This window comes from Pteropus alecto, unplaced genomic scaffold, assembly GCF_000325575.1.
Source record: "Pteropus alecto unplaced genomic scaffold, ASM32557v1 scaffold11, whole genome shotgun sequence".
In the NCBI taxonomy this organism is placed as follows: Eukaryota; Metazoa; Chordata; class Mammalia; order Chiroptera; family Pteropodidae; genus Pteropus; species Pteropus alecto.
In genome coordinates, this window is record NW_006431956.1 from 13701284 (window position 1) to 13720681 (window position 19398).

Below are 19398 nucleotides of genomic sequence, written 5' to 3' on the forward strand. Positions count from 1 at the left end.
TGGGTTATCCAGATTACCTGATATCTAAATAGAATTTTCTAAATGGTATATGTACAAAATTGTATGGGTGTGTAGAAGAAACAGAGCAGGGTATTCTCCCCCCTCCTCCCCCCCCAGATCATAGGTGTTTGCCAGAGAGAAGAGAGAGAAAGCATGATAAAAGACTATGCTGCATTTAGGAAGTGGCAGAGCAGACCAGTGTGGATTGAGTAAAAGAACTAGTGAGAAAAAGAGGTGGAGGGGGGAAGAAGGATTTGGAATGATTGCACAAGCGACCACTCCTTCCATGAGCAGATATGGGGCCCCTACTATGTGTCAAGTGTTGCTCTAAACGCTAACCAAGTTGAAGCCATAGTAAGTGAAGGCTGTGGTTCCACGGGGCTCACTTTTTAATGTAGGTTCTATGACAAAAATTAAACAGGAAAAAATGATAGAGAATAAAGGGAGGTAAGGCAGGATCAGGTTCTGGGAACTGAGAAAGTCAAAAGTTCTGTTTGTGATATGAATGTGGTCCAGCTAATAAGTATCCACGAGGCGGGCGATGCCAGATAGGGAGTTAAAAACTTGGACCTAGAAATTAGATCAGGGCTGGGGCTACCCATACAAATAAGTGGATCACCAGTAGGTAAATGCTATTTAAAGCCACGGGATTCAGTGAAATTACCCAGGGAGATGGAAGGATGGAAGGTATACAAAAGAGAATGTGACCCATGTCTGAGGACCCTGGGCCATGCCAACATTCAAGGGTCAAAGCAGGAGCAGAGGCAGCACCAGAATCTTAAGGCTTATGGAGGCCAACTTGAAAACTTCCTTTTAAAACTCCAGATTAGTGCTTGCTTTGGCAGCACATATACTAAAATTGGAACGATACAGAGAAGATTAGCATGACCCCTGCGCAGGGTGACATGCAAATTTGTGAAGCATTCCATATTTTTAAAAGGTCAAGGGATTGAGAAGTACAGATTGGTAGTTACCAAATAGTCACAGGGGTGTGAAATACAGCAGAGAGAATATAGTCAAATAATAACTATGTATAGTGCCAGGTGGATACTATACTAATCGGGGGGATCACTTCATAAATTATATAAATGTCTAACCACTATGCTGCACACCTGAAACTAATATAAAATCATATTGAATGTCAATGTTAAATGAATAATAAAAATCAAAAAAGGAAAATAAAACAGATGAAATTTTAAAAAATAAAAATAAAACTCCAGGCTAGAGTAGTCTAAATATTTCTTCCCATCAGAAACAAATACATTCATGGCACTTCTGTGGGTGCAAACAAATACTCTGAGTTTGAATTTTCTTTGAAATCTTTTATATTTAAAATAATGCAAGTCTTATAATCTAGTGCATAATATATTGTTTCTTTAATATAACGTCAGGTTTAATTGAATTACCATCACAAATAAAATGTTTCCTACCATATTTAATTTATAGCTTCAGGTATCCACAAAAGTCTATCACATCACTGGAGGTACACCTACTGTATTTTAAGAAGAAAAAACTCAGCAGTGGGAGCCATTAGAGGACATTCACAATCCTTGCATTCCTATTTGTAATGTATTATTTTCATCACATCATTATTTTATGTGGTTTATTAGTGTTTGTTTGGCTATCCTTCATTTATCCCCAAGAGTGGAGTTTTTTGGGGTTTGCTTATGAACTTCTTTTTAGAAGTTGAGAACTAATTTGCTACTTCAATTTATAGCACAACATAGTGTGATTTTTTTTTATATTCTTAGATATGTTTGAAGCTTTTAGTTTTATTCTTAGATATTTATGAAGATACGTCTTGAATATTCAAAGATAATATACTAGAAAAATCTTGAATCTATTCTATTTGTGCCCTATTTATTAAAGTTATTTCACAAGGATTTTTAAGTAGATGTAACCAGAAGAATCATCAACAAATACTAATGGAAATACATTATTATCCCGATTCTTCCCAAACAATAATGTACATATATGACTATGTATATTTCTATAACTAACATATATTCAGAAAATACCCTCCCAGGAGAGCAAAGTTAAAAACACTGGATTTTTTTGAAAGACCATATATGTCTTTTTTTTAATTCCTGGTTGATCTAACAGGAAAGTAAAGGAATTCTTCAGAAGCAAAAAAAGAAAGAAGGAAGGAAGGAAGGAAGGAAGGGAGGGAAGGGAGGGTCCTTGCAATCTGTGAGGTTAGAAGGAAGGAGGAAGGAAGGAAGGAAGAAAAGGAAGGGAGGAAAGAAAGTGAGAAAGAGAGAGAAAGGAAGGGAGGGAGGGAAGAAATGTCAGTACAAAGGAATCAGTGAAAGCTGGAGACATCAATTGCTGTAATAATCTCTGTCAATCCCTTGCAGCCTAGGGAATTTTAATAGACACACTCAGTGGAGACTGAGTGCCAAGAAGGGTGGTAGTTATATTAGAGACCTCTATATACACCCAGGTGACACGATCAGTGGATGAACACCGAGAGATATTTGCAGAGGGACACCACGGAGAAAACTGTTGACTCAACCTTATCTCTGTGTGGACAAGAATAAAAGAAAGGAATATCCTAAGAATGTCTAATTTCATATTTTCACTCACATGGTCTTAAGCCTATAGTCATATTAGCATGGAAGAGGAAAAAAAATAACTCCTCACATAAAAGCAAAATATATTATTTAATGGTCCAATCCTGACAGTGTCCCCAGATGCCTGGTGGCAGAAATGAAAATCATCTTGATAAGAATATACTTTATATCCAGGTCTCTTAGAAATTCCCACAGATGAAAGTCCAAAAACATAAGCCCACAATAAAAATTTGCCAAATACATAAGGAAACTAGTGACCATGAACAAGAGTCAGAAAAGGAAAATAAGCCTACAAAATGAGATCTATATAAATTAAGAATATTGGAATTATTATATATGGTATATGAAATAAATGTACTATATATATTTAAAGAACAGACTCTAATATTAAATAATAGATAATATTTAAACAGTAAATCTTCTAGAAATGAAAAAATATAATAACTAAAGATAAAAATTCAATGTATTTGTTAAAGGATAGACTTGATATAGTGAAGAGAAAACTGGTAAACTGGAAGGCAGACAAAGTGATGGAAATTATGAAAGAGGAGTTAAAAGATATAAATAATAGAGTGAGAAGGTTCAATTGGATGTCCAGAAGGAGTCCATAGAGAGACTAAAAGAGAGACATTATTTGAAAACATGATGGCTAAGAATATTCCAGAATTAATAAAAAGACATTAACAGCTGGTCAGGAAGCCCAATAAGTCCTAAGAAGGATACATTTTTAAAAACCAAATAAACCAAAAACCCCACATCTAGACATATAATACTAATAAGTAATCGTTTAATTTTTATACCTATATGGAGGGTTGTGATTAAACAGCAGTTACTAGGTTTTAATAAATTGTGTACTATATAGACATGTCTATGGATAGTACATTAATATATAATTCAATTACCAGTTTTTGTTATAATGGGGCCAAATACATTTGACTGGTGTGTGTTTTATAGCCACATCTTGTTTCTTGAACCAATCAGAAGCACAATCAGAAGCTCAACATGAAGCTTAATCCATTGTTTCATTTGGCAGGGAGGGGAACATCTGTGCTAATTTGTTTAATTTTTGCTGAAAAGTTCTTTCAACTTACTGCCCTTTGCATGTTATCAGTCAGGAGAAAGGTTGAAAAAAGGGGAAAACTATTTAGAGAACAATATGCCACTGGGAATTAGAAAATAGAATTCCGGAATATCTTTATTTTATATTTAGAGCATGTATTTCTATTACTGAAAGCTCATTTCTTTTCCAGGTATCCATCTGTACAGCTAGGAATTCTAAAAACTATGCAGTTAATTATGCAATCTTCTCTACAAATGAATCATAAATGGACAAAATGTTACCACTTTTGTTTGTAAAACCTTCATTGAGAAAAAAAGTAGTTTGTGAAGTGCCTTTGTGCTCACTGGTTCATTTATAATTTAAAATTTCATTCAGCTGAACTTAATGCACTCTAACATTGGCTGTCATAAAGCTACCTTTTTCTTTCCACTTGTACTCCAATAATCTCAGCATTTCCTCAAATCTGAGCCTTGATTGCTCAGTGAAATCAGCAAAAAAAAAAGGTGGGGGGGATTAGTATTTTTAAATCTTTTTATAACAATACTTAATTAAATAGACACCATGCTTAATGATTTCTGATTTTGAAGCACAAGTTTTGGGAAGTCACATTTCTGCTTCATTGATCTTATAATGCCAAATGACAAGTGAATGACCTCGTACAGTCTGGTGTGGACTGACACAAGATGAAGAGTATATTTACACAGTGCTGAACACTTAACTAAATGCTGTCGGTTACGAGATGAAAATGAACATGAGCTGTGACTGCAGCAGTGGCCCTGAGAAGGCATTATTGTCTATCTTTGTCAGAAAGTAAGAGAAAAAAAATACGGTGAATGTTGAGGAAGGAATGGGAAAATATGGCATAGAGGGAGGAATAGAAGAAGACAGGTGAGAAAAATATATTTGGAAAATGACAAAAATAACAGAACATTATTTTGCTTATTATTTCACCATCTTTTAACTTGGCACACAGAATCCTTAATTTAAAAGCACTTCATCAGCAGTTATTTTTATGAATGTTACTGAGAAACAAAAAGGCAAAATGTTGATTGTGTGTTAATAATAAAAACCCAATTCCAGAGGAAGGATATCTTGAGAAGCATTGATTGAGTGCAGACAGCTTAAATGGAAGATTGCTCAGTTAATCAGGAAAGAAAGAAGAAATATTGTTCCTTCCTAAATGTACAACGTAAATATGAATAATAATAACATGATCATTTTCATGCTGCTATTTAGATGTTTAAACTCAAGTTCTCAATAATGTGTTACTTTAGGAGGACCCGTGGGTCAGTGTGTGCTACCTGACAAATGTGGTCAAAGAGCTTCAAGGGTCATTAGGTCTTTCAAAGGTCAAAGGCAAGGGTCGTCATTGAGCTGCCACCACCACAGAAGGCTAAACTGTGCTCAGAACACTAACAATCCAGCAAGACTTTGAAGGCTGTTGAGAAGAGGGTGAGTGACTGAATTTACACTTTAGAAGCAGTTTGAAGGTTTGGGGATGGAGATAAAGAACACAGGCAGAGGGGAAGTGAACCTAACAAAGAAAGACAGAATCATGTCCGAAAGAAAACAGTTCTTCAACTGCCTCTGCAGCCTTAGGCAAGCGAACAAGCACTCGCTCTTCATAAACACTCAACTGAGACCTGAACTAAGGATGAGTTATGAAGCTGAAGAAGAGAAATGTGAAGGAAGTGGGATGAGGGAGGTGAAAGGGAGGGATTTAAATTGCTGCCTGGGGCAACCAATCAAGTGGACGGTGAGCCATGCACAGAATTTTAGAACAGGAGGTACCTAGCAGCTCTGGGAGGCAGGTGCTGGAAACAGTCAGGGACATACTGAACTTGACATATCTGAGGAACACCAAAGTAGATGTCCAGGAACCAGCTGCAGATACGGAGCTAAAAATGCAAGTGTTCTGAGCCGCATATACAAATTTGGGAGTCATCAGCTTACTTGAGTTTTGGATATGGATAAATTTGCCCAGACAACATGTCAAGGGCTGAGGACTAGAGCCTGGGGACTTGAGATAGTCTCATGCTAGCTACACTTTGGAAGAGGCAGTGATAAACTGGAGCAACCTCGTGATCTGAGAGAAGTGAGGGATGAATGCTGTCCCAATATGAGTGTGTCATAAGAGGCTTGGGCTCTGCCATACTTCTGCAGCAGATCTGAGGCCAGCGAGGGGAAGTTAATGGAGTGAGCTTTGAGCTTAATGTTAGAGATCAAATGAATAACTGGGGTGACACAGCAAGCAGACAGTGCCTCATGAAGCAGTGAGCTTCCTGTCACTAGGCCAAATGAGGGACGAGGTGGAGCAGAGTTTCTTCATTCAGTGGGAAACAAAAAGACGTGAGTTTTCCTGGTTCTTTCCATTCTTGGCTTCTGGGATAACCTGTGTTCTGTAAGAGAATGGCAAATTTTCAGTATAACAGAAAATAAGTGAACTCTCCGTATAAAGAAGGGTTTGAGGTTTTATTTTGAAAAATGCTTTTGGTACTGCAGACATTTTCCTTTTCTGTCTGTATTTGCCTCTGTTGTCCCATTGCTCAGATGGGGCAGTGCTCTGGGGACCATGAGAAGTCGAGGCACGTGGAGAAAGGATGAGCAATCAGGAGAAGTTGTTTTCACCACCTACCTTTAAATTAGACCAACAGCTTTCTAGGATTTCTTCCTAGCAAAGGCCAAATCCATTTGCGTTAGACCACACTATTTTTCTCTCAAGTGATCTTTTTCTCGGTGCACATTCACCAGCCGTGCTGACGTGTGGACAAAACTTGGGCTCTAACCTTGGTGTTTCCTCTGACTCGCTGAGTGGCCGTTCACCTCTCTAAAGCTAAGTTTACTTTTGCTAGATGCTGGGCCATTGTAGAAAATTGGTTTCTAAGTTTTCTCCCACAGCATTCTTATTTGATGAGCTAATGATCAATGCTATGGCACTTTGGGTTCCTCTTGCACATGGAACACACTAGAAAGCTGTGTTAACCCATTCACCCCTCCACCGATGGGTTGAATTATGAAAGATTTTGTCAAGTGTCCGTATTGTGCAGTGATTGTGGGGAAAGACAACTATGAAAGATACATGAGTAAAGAAAACACTATGGAAAACAGTATGGAGGTTCCTCAAAACTAAGAACTGATCTACCATGTGGTCCAGCAATCCCTCTACTGGGTATTTACCCCAAAGACTTAAAAACTCATATCTGAAATGATATTTGCACACCAATGTTCATAGCAGCATTATTCATGGTGGCCAGAACATGAAAGCAACAGGAGTGTCCTATGATGAATGATTGGCTAAAGAAGCTGTGGTACATATATACAATGAATATTACTCAGCCATAAGAAGAGATGAAATACTGCCATTTACGACAAGATGGATGGACCTAGAGATAAACATGCTAAGCGAAATAAGCCAGACAGAAAAAGTTGAAAACCACATGATGTCACTTATATGTGGAATATAAACCTAAGAGCAACAAACGAACAGGACGAACAAACAGAGACTTATGGACATGGACAATAGACTAGTGGTTACCAGAGGGGAATGGGGAGAGGAGAAGAGGGAGGTAAATGGGGTAAAAGGGGTCAAATATGTGGCAACAGAAAGAAATCTAACTATGGGAGAGGAACACACAATCCCTTACTATTAAATTGTACACTTGAAACTTACTGGATTTTGTTAACCAATGTCACCATGAATGAATGAATGAATGAAAATACTGAAATGCAAAGAAAAAGAGATGTTTCATGATGAGTCTATGAGATTTAGAGTAGAGGTATGTTTAGGGGCAATGGGAGACCAGCAGTCACCTGCACCCCCACGGAGGGCCATATGAGGCTTTGTAGGGCCACGAGTCAGCTCTGAGCCAGGTTTGGGCACTTTCCATTCACTCTGGTCAGCTCTCTTGGCACACTTTATCAAATGGCTACTTCTTATCATTTCTCTCTGTATGAGCAGTATAACAATCTTCATTTCCGTTGGAAAATAAATGGAATAATATTATTTACCCCTTCCTGGCGTTATATTGTCATTTAAAGGAAATAAGTCTATTTAAATACAAATAGGGTATATAATTATTTCCATTCCTTTGATATACTGACACATGCTTTCTGTAAAAGATCAATGGTTGATCTTGGATAAGAAATTACCCATTCCGTGATAGAACATTTTTTTGTACCCGAATTCATCTTTTGCAAAAGAGAGTGCCACCCCTGTCGTATGTAACTTTTGGGGTAATGGCACAGCCCACATCTACATCCTCACTCACAGACATGGCCCCCTATAGCAGTATTTATGTCCCCAATATCAGGCTATATCTGACACAACTGAAATAAAACACCAGAATGACCAATAACCTCTTCTGAAGATTTAGAATTGGATTTGAGAGTTAGTGAGAAGTTCCTATTGGTACTTAAACCAGAACATCCTGTTACATCCAAGAGTGATTCGGTACCTAGCGAATCAGAGAAAGTTCATAGAGAGAAAAAATTAAAGAGATATACAGAGAGGGACAGATGAGAGAGACAGAGACAGATGAGATTGCTGAGTCCAGACTCTTCTGTGGCCCTTCTGTGCTTCCATGTCTCTAATGCAATACCCCCACATCCTCTCAATCTTCCTTTTTGTTTAAGTGAGTGTTAATGGTTTTCTGTTACTACAACCAAAGGATTCCTAATTAAATATCTTGATTTCCAAGTCCTTTTTTTTCTCCTCTCTTATTTCTGTTTAAGGATCCTTTCCTTGTAGGTGTGTCAGTTCTGGTGAAATTTTAGCAGAGTGAGAGACGAAGAGGTTTATTCTATTGCTAATGGCTGCTGGCTAAGCAGGCTCTTCTAAACTCTGATGATACTGTAAGCTGTTTGGCTGTTTTTACAGTGCTCTCAGGTCATTGTTTGTCCTTGGTTTTATTTGAGAGGATGAAGGAGGAAGACGGGACACTCTGTCCTTGGCGTGACTACTATGGCTCAGTGGCACATCTGTTTTCCTAAGTCATTAATGGGTCCTTCCGGAAACAGCCAGTCCTTCCTCAAGCAATAGGTCAGCGATCCTGATTAGAATCAGCACCAATAGGCCATGAAACTAGAAGCTTCCCCTGTGATTTATTGTTACAATAAAACCTCACTAATTAACCGTAATTAAGAGGAAAAGCCCATCTCAATTTTAAGATTATAAAAGAAGCACCATTTTTATTTTTTTCAACTTTGATTTAAATTAGGTTAGCCAAATGCATTAGACTTAATGCATAAACAAAAATTATTTCTAGATAGCACATCAACTTAATATATGCATTTTGGGTACGTAAATGGTCTTTAAGGAACAGTTTGTTCTTTCAGGCAGACAATTTAAGCATTCTACCATACTCTTATATTAGTAATAGGTTATTAAGTACTCTTTCTCACTGAAAACACACTGATTAACTTAATCTTAACACTTGTCAAAATTATTTTTAAACAAGCAGTCTGAATTACAGAGATTATTGTATTTTTGGATCAATATGACAATGATTAGGAGAACAAATGGTATGTGTTAGAGTGTCATGAAAACCTATTTTAAAGCTTTCTACGTCTTTCACAGGGGTTTATATTACAGCTGAAACGAAGCTGATTTATTTAAGAGTCTAATGGAATGATTGTGTTGTGGATATGCTGAAAATTCTTTCTCCCAAGTGTTTGATAATGCTGTGATCTTTACGCCATGGTTCTCATTTACAAAGAGACAAGGGCACATGTAAATAAGCCTGTGATGCCTGGGGTGCTTGTGCCCCATATCATTTCTCCTGATGTTTCAGGGCATCAGCCTTTGTCCACTTTCTCTGCATCGTATTTTTTCCTTGCTGTTTATGAAGTCTAAAGAAAATGAGCTGGAAAGCCAAAACTGGGATGTGAGTAGAGATATCTTAAGCAACTACACTAATTTCAAGCCTGCAGGAATATCTCTTGAGGACACCTAATGTGAACAGCATTGGGTTATCAGGCACAAAGTTTTCATTGGTTTTCCAGGAGGAGGGGGGACGCGGGTGGATAAAAGCCAGGCACAGGACTTGGATTGGCCCCGGGATGGCTCCTGCCGAGGAGTCCCAGAGCGCCTAACAGACGTGGGCATGCATCTCCTGGTGGAGGCTCCTGCCACCTGGACCCACCCCCATCTCATTGCATTGGTGCTTTCAGCTTCCTGCCTCGCTTTTAACCTGAGCCCCTAAAATGATCTGCGCAGTCTAGGAGGACGAAGTATGGCTGAAAGCTGAGGCAGGTTTTCAGAACTCATTGGAAACTGCCTGCATTCTGGTATTCCTTCCCACAAAAATAGGGACTGCAGTCTTGCACAGTTGGGCCCAGAGATGCCTCTTTGTCTTCACGGGGTCAGGTCTGCTAGATGCATGCTCTTGGCAGATCTCCCAGTCAGTTAAGATGGGACCAAACACGGCATTAAGATTGCCCAGATTAGTAAAGGAAGAGGAAAAGCTTTGTTGTTGAAGTGGTGCTTTGTCCCCACTTGCAGTTCCGCCTCTGGCGGAGAATGACTGACAGGCTGCGAGTAACTTCACCCTGAGGAATTCGCTGTGCTTGGCCAGGGCATCAGCCTTTGTCCCAGTTCTTTTGGGCTTCGGTATTTTTTAATGTGTTTGTTGTTTGTTTGGCACCTTTGCTTCCCTTTCACAGATTGTCATTTTACATTAAAATAAAGCCTGTGTGAGTGACTAAAACCAAGTTTTCCTGAAGAAGTAGGGCCTAGCGACGTGAGTAGAGCCTTCTGGCCAAGTGCACCCCACTTCTGCTGCCTCCGACGCCACACTCGCTGTCTCTCCTGTCTCCAGATGGCCTGCCCCAGATATCTGCATAGTTCACTCTTCATCTCCTTTAGGTCTTCACTCAAGATGCCATCTTGCCATAAGGCCCTCTGGCCTCCCAATGTTATGTGGCAAATGTCCCCTACCCAAGCATTCCTTGTCCACTTTCTCTGCATCATATTTTTTCCATAATACATAACATTATGTAACCTACTATAGGTTACCCTTATTCATTTCGCTTACGAGATTCTATCTATTAGAATCTAAGCTTCATATGGGCAGAGGTTTTTTCTGTTTTGCTTACTTCTGTGGAATGAGATCTGGTACATATAAGCACTGAATAAATAATTGTTCGGTGAGAGAATGAGCCCTTACTATGTGCCCGACACTAAGTGCTTTAACTGTATTATCTCTGGATACAGATAATTAATCTGGATGAGAGAAATAAATTTAGGTGGCATAGCTATATAGTTATCAGTGTGAGCCAGGAAAATGAATGAGGGCTGCAGGGAGACTGTTTAATATAGAAGGGAAGAGGACCTAGAACAGAGAAAGAAATAACACTATCCATTTAGACAGGCAAATGTGAGAATGGAGCACACATAGGAAACCAAGAAAAGCAGCTCAGAAAACAGGAGGAAAAGCTCCTGAAGTGCTGTCAGACCAAACGAGGGAGCATTTCAAGACAGAGGTGATGCTCAAAGGTGTTGGATGCCACAGAGAGGTCAGCCTAGTTCAGGGGCAAAAAGTGACTAAGAGAGGTGAACCAGTAGAGCCTGGCTGCCATCGTCCGCTGCATCTGATTCGTTTCTGGCTTAGCCTCTTACCAAAATGGGCAAATGTGTTTGGATTGCTACCTCCTCTGAAGAAGCAAGGATAGAAATGGTGACGTTTACTTTTAAGCAAAATGTAGATGTCAGTGGTTTCGAGACTTTGGAATGTCATGGACTGGTAACGTTTGAGGCAAAAAAATAGGTCTTTGAAATGTTAGATTGCCTTGCCAATCTGGTCATTCCGATCAATTCACATAGAGTGATCTGACTACAGGCAATGAATAAATAGGATCATTTAGGAGACATGAAACCCGGCCAATGAGATCGTTTGTGTTGGTCCTCAGTGCAAGTTAGAAATCCTTTTGGAAAAGGCATGATTTCCAATCCTTTGCCACCAACAACTTGCCCCATTGTTGGCACTCTTATGTGCCCTGCTGCTTCATTTGCCATAACTCACATCCGTGAAAGTAGGGATTGAATCAGAGAAAATAGCGGTTCCCAGGGGTGCCACGGAGCAGCCTGAGAAGTCTTGAGCGCCTTTGCCCGGTAACCTCCCGCAGCCTCCCCACTCCACACCACAAATAAATATAGTCATACGATCTCAATTTAACATCGTGTTTGTTGTATCACTTTAAGGCAAATCCCCTGGCCACCCTCACTGTCCACACTCCACCCCCACACACACACACCTGGCACTGGGCAGGTGAGATTCTGTGTGATATGGTGTCTATTGTTGGTTGGTAATAAAGTAAGGCTTTAAAAGGATGAAATTACTAAAAGCAGAGTGGAAGTGACTCCAATAGGAGCCTCAACAAAGGAGGCTTTTTTCTTGGGCCAGCTCTGCCTTTGGGGTTTGAGCAAATTAAGGATTCCTTTTGCCTCTGACAGTATTTTAATCTTGCATAGCCTCCCTCATTTTTGGAGAGTACAGATACTTATTCATTGTCAGATTGACATTAGCCAGAATATTTTCATGTCAACAAAGACAAGTTAGTGAATGTTAGCCTGATTATTTCTTATGTCTCCTTCGGAAGTTCTCATGTGTACAAGATTTTAAATAAGGAATATGTCCAGATTGATTTTGTTGTTGCTGTTCTTGTAAGAATCCTGAATCTTATCAAGGATGCAACCCCAGTGAACTCGGAATACAATTTTATATTTTCTGGCTAATGTTTCATAAATGTCATAACTTTGTGGTTTAATGGGAAGTGGTTTTTTTTTTTTTATTTAATAGATATGCCAAACATTAATGAAGGGAAGAAGAGAGAAAATATCTGAGAAACACCATCTCAAGCTCAAAAACATCTCAATTAGCATTATAAATAGAAGGGTTTTTATCACCAGGAATGGGATAGAAATAGTCACAGACATGACAACAGACACAGCCAGTTTTTCATGAGGGACTCACAGGATGACCTTGAGCCAGCAGTTCAACCAGCTCATGGCTGTGTTTCCTTCATACGTTCAACAGGGACTGTTGTACTCGTTTGCCTAAGTGATACTGTCTAGCTGGTGCAAGGGTGTTGTAACCATCCCATCATGTCATGGCCTTAGGTCATCCTCATCACCCCACTGCCCTCTAAGGCTCTGGGTACAGGTCTTCATCTAATTTGGAGACTTATGTGTGATATTTGTTATCCAAATTGAGCAAATCTATTCATTCTTACATAAAATTCACTTTTCAGGAAAAGGTTGAATACCAACTATGACTCGGCATGGCAGAAAAAGTCAGGCTGATTTAGTTGGAAGTATGAATCATAGAAGAATCTTTAAAAATGTAGTTTGATTACCTTCACAGATTTATAGTAACTAGGACCAGGTTAAATCCTGGCCTAATGGCAATTTTTTAAGAAACTGCTTAGATAAATCTTTAAGAATGGTTTGTTTTTTATGTATTGTCTTTGCGTACTTCTAAAGTGATGGTTCTTGAAAACTATCCTACATAATTTGAGCATTCTTCTACAACCATATTTATGATCTTCCTTGGTTTACTGAGTGTTTATTTCCACATTAAATTTTATGTACTTTCCAAATTCTTAACTAAAGGGGTCCAGATATTGAAGTTTTATTATTGTGGTTATCTTTTATCCCTCAGTTTCTCTACTCACACAGTGCTTGGCGAACATCATAAATGTTTCAACTAATGAATTAGTAAATGAATGACTGGCAAAAGGCCATAGAGTCAACTCTCATACCTTCAATAGGCCGCAATTTATTTCGTGTACAGAGACAGAATCCCTAATTCTATTTAATGTCACCTACAAGGGCCATTTATATTATCTCAGCTACTGTCTTAGTCCATTATGGCTGCTATAACAAAGTGCCAAAGACTGAGTGGCTTATAAACAACAGAAATTTATTCCTCACAGCATTGGAGGCTGGAAGTTCAAGATCGGGGTGCCAGCATGGTGGGACAAGGGCTCTCTTCTAGGTGGCAGACTGTCACCTTTTCATTATGTCTCACATGGCAGGAAGAGCAGACAGCTCTCTGGGGTCTCTTTTATAAGGACTAATCCATTCACGAGGCCTCCACTCTCGTGTCCTGTGAAGCTCCCAGAGACCCACCTCTGAATACCATCACACCGGGGGTTGGATTTCCACATAGGAATTGTCGGGAGACCCAGACATTCAGCCTATGACAGCCACGAAGGGCAGCATATTACCACTATATGGCATGGGGTTTATTCCATCACAGTAGTCTTCTTGCTCACGATGACAGACCTCGGCACTCTTTTTCACATTTGCACGCTTAGCAGTTAGGAGGAGTTATGGGGTGTATGTGCTTCCTGGCTTCACAGAAGTTAGAAAGAGTATGTTGTGAGTAATTTTCTCTTTATATGAGATCAGAGCTGTGTGAAGCCCTGTGGTTTCCATGATGGGGTGTGAATGCACCAGGGCATTTGATGGCTTCCCAAGCCAAATAAGTAGATCGTCCACTATTGGCCAGGTCCCCCAAGTGTCCCTGCTCTGGGCTCACTGGTCCACTCCCATTCTCCATCTGTATTGTATAAAGTAAACTGCAAAGATTAGGTTGAGAATGATTTTTCCCTGGAGAAGAGGCTTATGGCTTTGGGAAGTCAGAGATGCATGTAGACATATGGCTCTCCTCCCTCCAGGCTCAAAGAGTCATTTCCAAACCTGTGTTCTCCTAGTCTCTGTGTTTTAATGCATCTTGACCCCCCTGCCTTTGCCTTGGTCTCCCATGCTTCTTCCACCAGGCGATCCCGCCCATTCGCTGTGGGATTCAGGAGTTGTGGATGCTTGCTTAAATATGTCTTCTCTAGACCTTCCAAACAGAGCTACTCTTCCCTTTCCTGTTCTCCCCATGACACGAATCAGATTGGGTTCTAGTCTGCTTTCAGGTCTTTCCCAAAGAGTGTCTGTGGCAGGGGAGGCACTGTGAGCATTTTGAGAGAAGGGCCTATCTCTAAGTCACACTGGCTCCCCAGCCCCCAACACAGAGTGGCTGCTTTGTGAAAGTTCATCAGTGAGTCAAAATCAAGCAGCAACTTTATAATCTCAGAGCTACTTCCTAATATTCTGAGCCCTGCTTGAATGATGCTAAGTATTCTAGAAGGAATTTCTCAAACGCACAAGCAAATTTATTTATAGTATGGTACCCTTGCAAAATATAACGTTGTGGCTGAGAAAATCAAAACAATAACTGAAAGCCATTAAGACACCGGCCACCTGTGCAGATTATTTCTGGATTCACAGCCCGAGATGCCATCTACAGAACTCTTTCCTGATTGTATGAGACTTACCACTGACTCCAAGCCTTTTTCAAAAGTAAGAAATTATGTTTCCTGACTTTAATCCCCTCGCCTTTTCAGATACATTCAGATGAGATTACCACAACAAGTTCTTTTGTACAGAACCATTCCACAAAACATTTATTCGTTCCTATGAGTGTTTAAGGTATTAAATCTGATAGCCCAAAACTGGCTGTATTATTATCAGTCCTGGCTCACAAATTGCTCTGCTGCATAGCAGAATGAGCCTTTATGGAATCTGAATGATTGGCTGGGGTCGTTTCAGATATTCCCTGCAGGTCTTAAAAACCATAACTTCCTCAACAACATGCCCAATGACTTACATCATTATCATTTTGGCTAATATAAATGCTGTTTTTCTTATTGTGTCATTACTGTTCCTACTGTTTTCTTTTTAAGAGTAGAAATAGGTGAGGAAAAAATATGGCCTGTTTTATTCATTAATGAGTCAGGAAAAGTCATCACTGCTTCTAATTATCAGGGGTCAAGGTCAGGGTCTTTAACAAGGAAACATGTTTATGTTATCATGAAAGCTAACTAATAAGCCAACTTGTACAAAGATAAGGGAATTTTCATGACTATGTCACCTACCCCCAAATCCTGTACATACCCAGGTCCTATGACCTGGATTATTTGGTAATTTGGTGTTTTTTGTGATATTGAGATCAACCTTTGGATATAATAAGAGTATTTTGTGTGTGTGTATAGAAGATGAGGTAAGATATACCTCTGGGGATAAATATTAACAATCTGCTGAACTCGTAGCTTTGCCTCCTTTCCTTAGTACCTGCTCCATCACTGCCGGATAAGCACAGGTGATTGACTGCATCCTTCAAAAACATCACTCGGCTCTTAGAGAACAGCATGAGCGTGGAGTAATCATGAGACAGTCAGGTTGAGGTCAAGGGTTTATGCAGGTGGGTAGTGTGAACAGTCTGAACTTGTCTTCTGCCATCCCCCGTGGATGAAGTCACATTAAGGTCAGACTACGACTTTGAAAGGCTCACTGATTTCCTGCCCTCTCAGTAAAACAGAGGGGCTACCTCCTCCTAACCAAAAGCCAGTCCCTCCTACCCTCTCAGACATCTTACTATCCCCTCCCTCCCCTACACCCATCTCCTTTCCTTATCTTCAACCTCTCCCTGTCTGCTTTCTCCCTCCCACATCATTAAACATGCTCAAGTCTTTTTTATCGTTGCCAGACCTTCCCTCCCTTAACCTAACGGCCACCTCCAACCACAGGCCTATTCACTTTCTCCACGTCAGCCACAATTCTCCACACCATTGCTTTCACTTACTATATCCACATCCTCACTTCTCTCTTACTTCTTAACCCTCTCCGACCCTGTTTTGACCTTACCACTTCGCCAAAACTACAAAATTATTAAGATATAGGTAATTAGAAAATTAAACATAGCCTTGCCATATAATCCAGTCATCTGACGCCCAAGAGAAATGAATGCCTCCCTCTCTCTCACTACTGATCACTACATCTCATTCTCTCTTGAATCCCTATATTATTTTCTCCTTTTCCACTAACTTCTATGGCCCCACACTGGTCCAGCCCACCACCATCTGTTATCTGTACTACACTCCTATATGGTCGCCCAGGAGCATCTTCTTGACACCCTCTCCACTTTGCAGCCAGGGTAATCTTTTTAAAACATAATGAATCATTGCATTCCTCTGCTTTGAATCTGCCTGAGGTTTCCCACTGCTTTTATAATAAAACCCAATTCCTCAATGCATCCTACCAGGCTCTGCATGGTCTGGCCCCTGGTGACCTTCAGCCTTTATCCCTCACTGTGCTTCCCCGCATCTCTCCGCATCCAGCCACACCAACCTTCTTTCTTTGCACAGATGCATCAGGCTCTTTGCCACTTCAGCCCCTTTGCATATGTTGTCTCTTTACCTGCACTTCACTAATTAATCGTTATTCACCCTCAGGCCCCAGCTTAAATGTCATTTCTGGGGAAACCTCCCATTCCCACATTGCATGCTTTCAGAGTTTCTCCTTCTGAGTATTTATCTTTCATATCAGCCCTCTTCTCTGGAAGGCAAGCAGGAAATGGGTCTGGCTTATTCATTAGTGTTTCTCTAAAGCCAGGAATGGTGCAGAACGCACTGCAGGTATCCAACAAATATCTATAGGGAGGAAATAAAAATTAGATTAATAAGATTACTAATGCACAGCACAATACATTGCATGTAGGTAATGGCGAGGCCTTCAAGGCACCATTGCATGCAAAGACAAGGAGAAAATGTGTTAAATGGTATTAATTTGGTAGTCACGTGCAGGGGAGATTGTGGAAACCTAAAACACTAGATTACAGTGTAATAGGCCAGGCATAGAGTAACAGGGGTCAGGATTAGAATGGTGACAGTAGGAATAGGGAGAAAAAAATTATAAGGTTTGATAACCAAATTGTATTTGGAAGTGAAAAGGGAACATGTAGATTCAGAAACTAGAGTCTGGTGACTTTTGAAAAAAATAAGAAATGAAGAAATGAGAACTGGGTTTCAGAGGAAGCCAGTGATGTCAGGTCAATAAATTGCCATGGGGATGGTAAGACTCACAAAGAAGAATTCCAAATCGCCTGAAAAACAGAAGTCATATTTCAAAGAGTGTCTGCATACCTTTTGCAAATCAGGACCATCTGCCAGGAAAGCCCAAGTGAAATCGCTGTTTATGCAGATAACTTCTCTGCAGGTGGTCTCCTCTTCAGGGGGAGTTCCATGAGGCCAGACCTCATCTCACACAGTCAGGACCGTGGCACCTTGGGGAGGTAGCTGCATTCTTCCAGGGAAACTGCCTAGGACTCTAAGCTGCAGATTTCCCAATTCCAGGGCTTTGAATCTTCCCTTCTGCTTGCATCTCCTCGAGCTGCCACCCATCTGTGGCAAAGATGACCTAGAAAGAAGGGCCATTAGCCCCAGTGATGATGCAATGCTTTGTGAGTGTATGGGCTATGGGCCTGGTCGACTCTGCTTTTCCGAGGCAAGGGGAGAGGAGCTGCCAATAAGGCACATGGGGTTCTGTGGAAACAGAGAAACTGAGAGGGCTCCAAAGGGTGTGGGGCTGGGGGAGAGAGATGTCCCGCCTAAGGGCTGAGCTATCACCTGTGTGCAGGGTGTGGCATTGCTTGCTTAGCTTAAACTGAGAGAGAAAATATAGAGTGGTTTTAGACTACAAAGCATAAGGGAAGACAATTGCCTGAAATTAGGGAACATGTTTGCAAAAACCCAAATAGGGAAGAAACCAGGACCATTCACTGCTAAAAGCCAGCTGAGGCTCTGGGTATATTGCTCCAGGTCTGGGAAGTGGGGAACTGTCTGCCCAGCTTTCTCTAGAGACCAGAGGTCCAAGTCAAGGGCCTAGAGCTTTCTAGTGGACCAAGATCCATGCCAGCCAATTTCTGGAACTAGAGAACTTCGTCTGAGCTCTGGGAGGAGATGGGGAGTGTATTTAAATTGAGATCCGTGGGCTCAGTCTTTGTTCAGGCTCCAGACTCTTTGTCTAATAGGGAAAGCTTGTAACTCTCATCTGTGAGAGAGACAGAGACAAACACACACATATACACACATGCATACATACACAGAGAGAGAGAGCGCTGTGTGAAGGAAAGTGTGTGTGTGTGTGTGTGTGTGTGTAAGAGACAGAGACAGAGAGATAACACCTCAGCTAGAACTTCTCCATGTCCATCTTGGCAGGGGTTCAAGACCACACTGCTCCCACTTTAGTCCAACCATGGTTGAAAAACAAGAAACACTTGCAGGCTTCCTCTCTAATTCTGCTTCTGAATCCTACTCTTATTTAGGCAAACCCATTTCCAGCTTACAGGAAGAAGAAGGGAAGGCTTTTTTGTTACAAACTGCAAAGGTCATAGATCTGACACCTGATTTCATTTACTTGTGCCTTCCGTGCCTTCCAGTAACATCCTATCAGACAAGAGGGTAATTGTAGCTGCTAATATTCTCTTAGACGTGCACTGTTAGGACACTCTTTTTCTTTATTTTTCCTCCTTCTCCCTTCCTCTCCTGTCCTTTCTTTAGCAATCAACCTGCAAGATCTTTCTGTCTTATTTCGCGAGTCTTCAAATTTTTTAAGGATTTTTCCTTTTTTTTTTTTTCCATCACCCCACCAGGAGACAGGCATATGAGGCTGCTATTATGGTAGTTATGTTGGTAACAAGCCCGAAGTTGTTACTCTACTTGTCCAGTGACTCCTGAGGACAGCAGGGTGCACGTCTGTTTCGGAGACTAAGAATAAAAGGTTTCTCTACAGATGGCAGCCTTTCGGGTGTATGTTCTAAAGGCCCCCAGAGAAAACTCTCTGTAACTTGCAGTGCTAAGTGGAGAGGCAGCTTAGTGCACTTATCACGTGGAGAGGATTAACTTCTCGAAATATATTCCATACTTTGGGCCCGAAAA

At 40.6% G+C, this 19398-nt stretch overlaps 1 non-coding gene across 1 annotated transcript; it reads left to right on the plus strand.

Moving 5' to 3' along the window:
• Window positions 1-829: 829 nt before the first annotated feature.
• On the plus strand, window positions 830-935 carry LOC112475714. Its single transcript, XR_003044831.1, has one exon. It is a non-coding gene; the product is annotated as a U6 spliceosomal RNA (small nuclear RNA).
• Window positions 936-19398: the final 18463 nt, after the last annotated feature.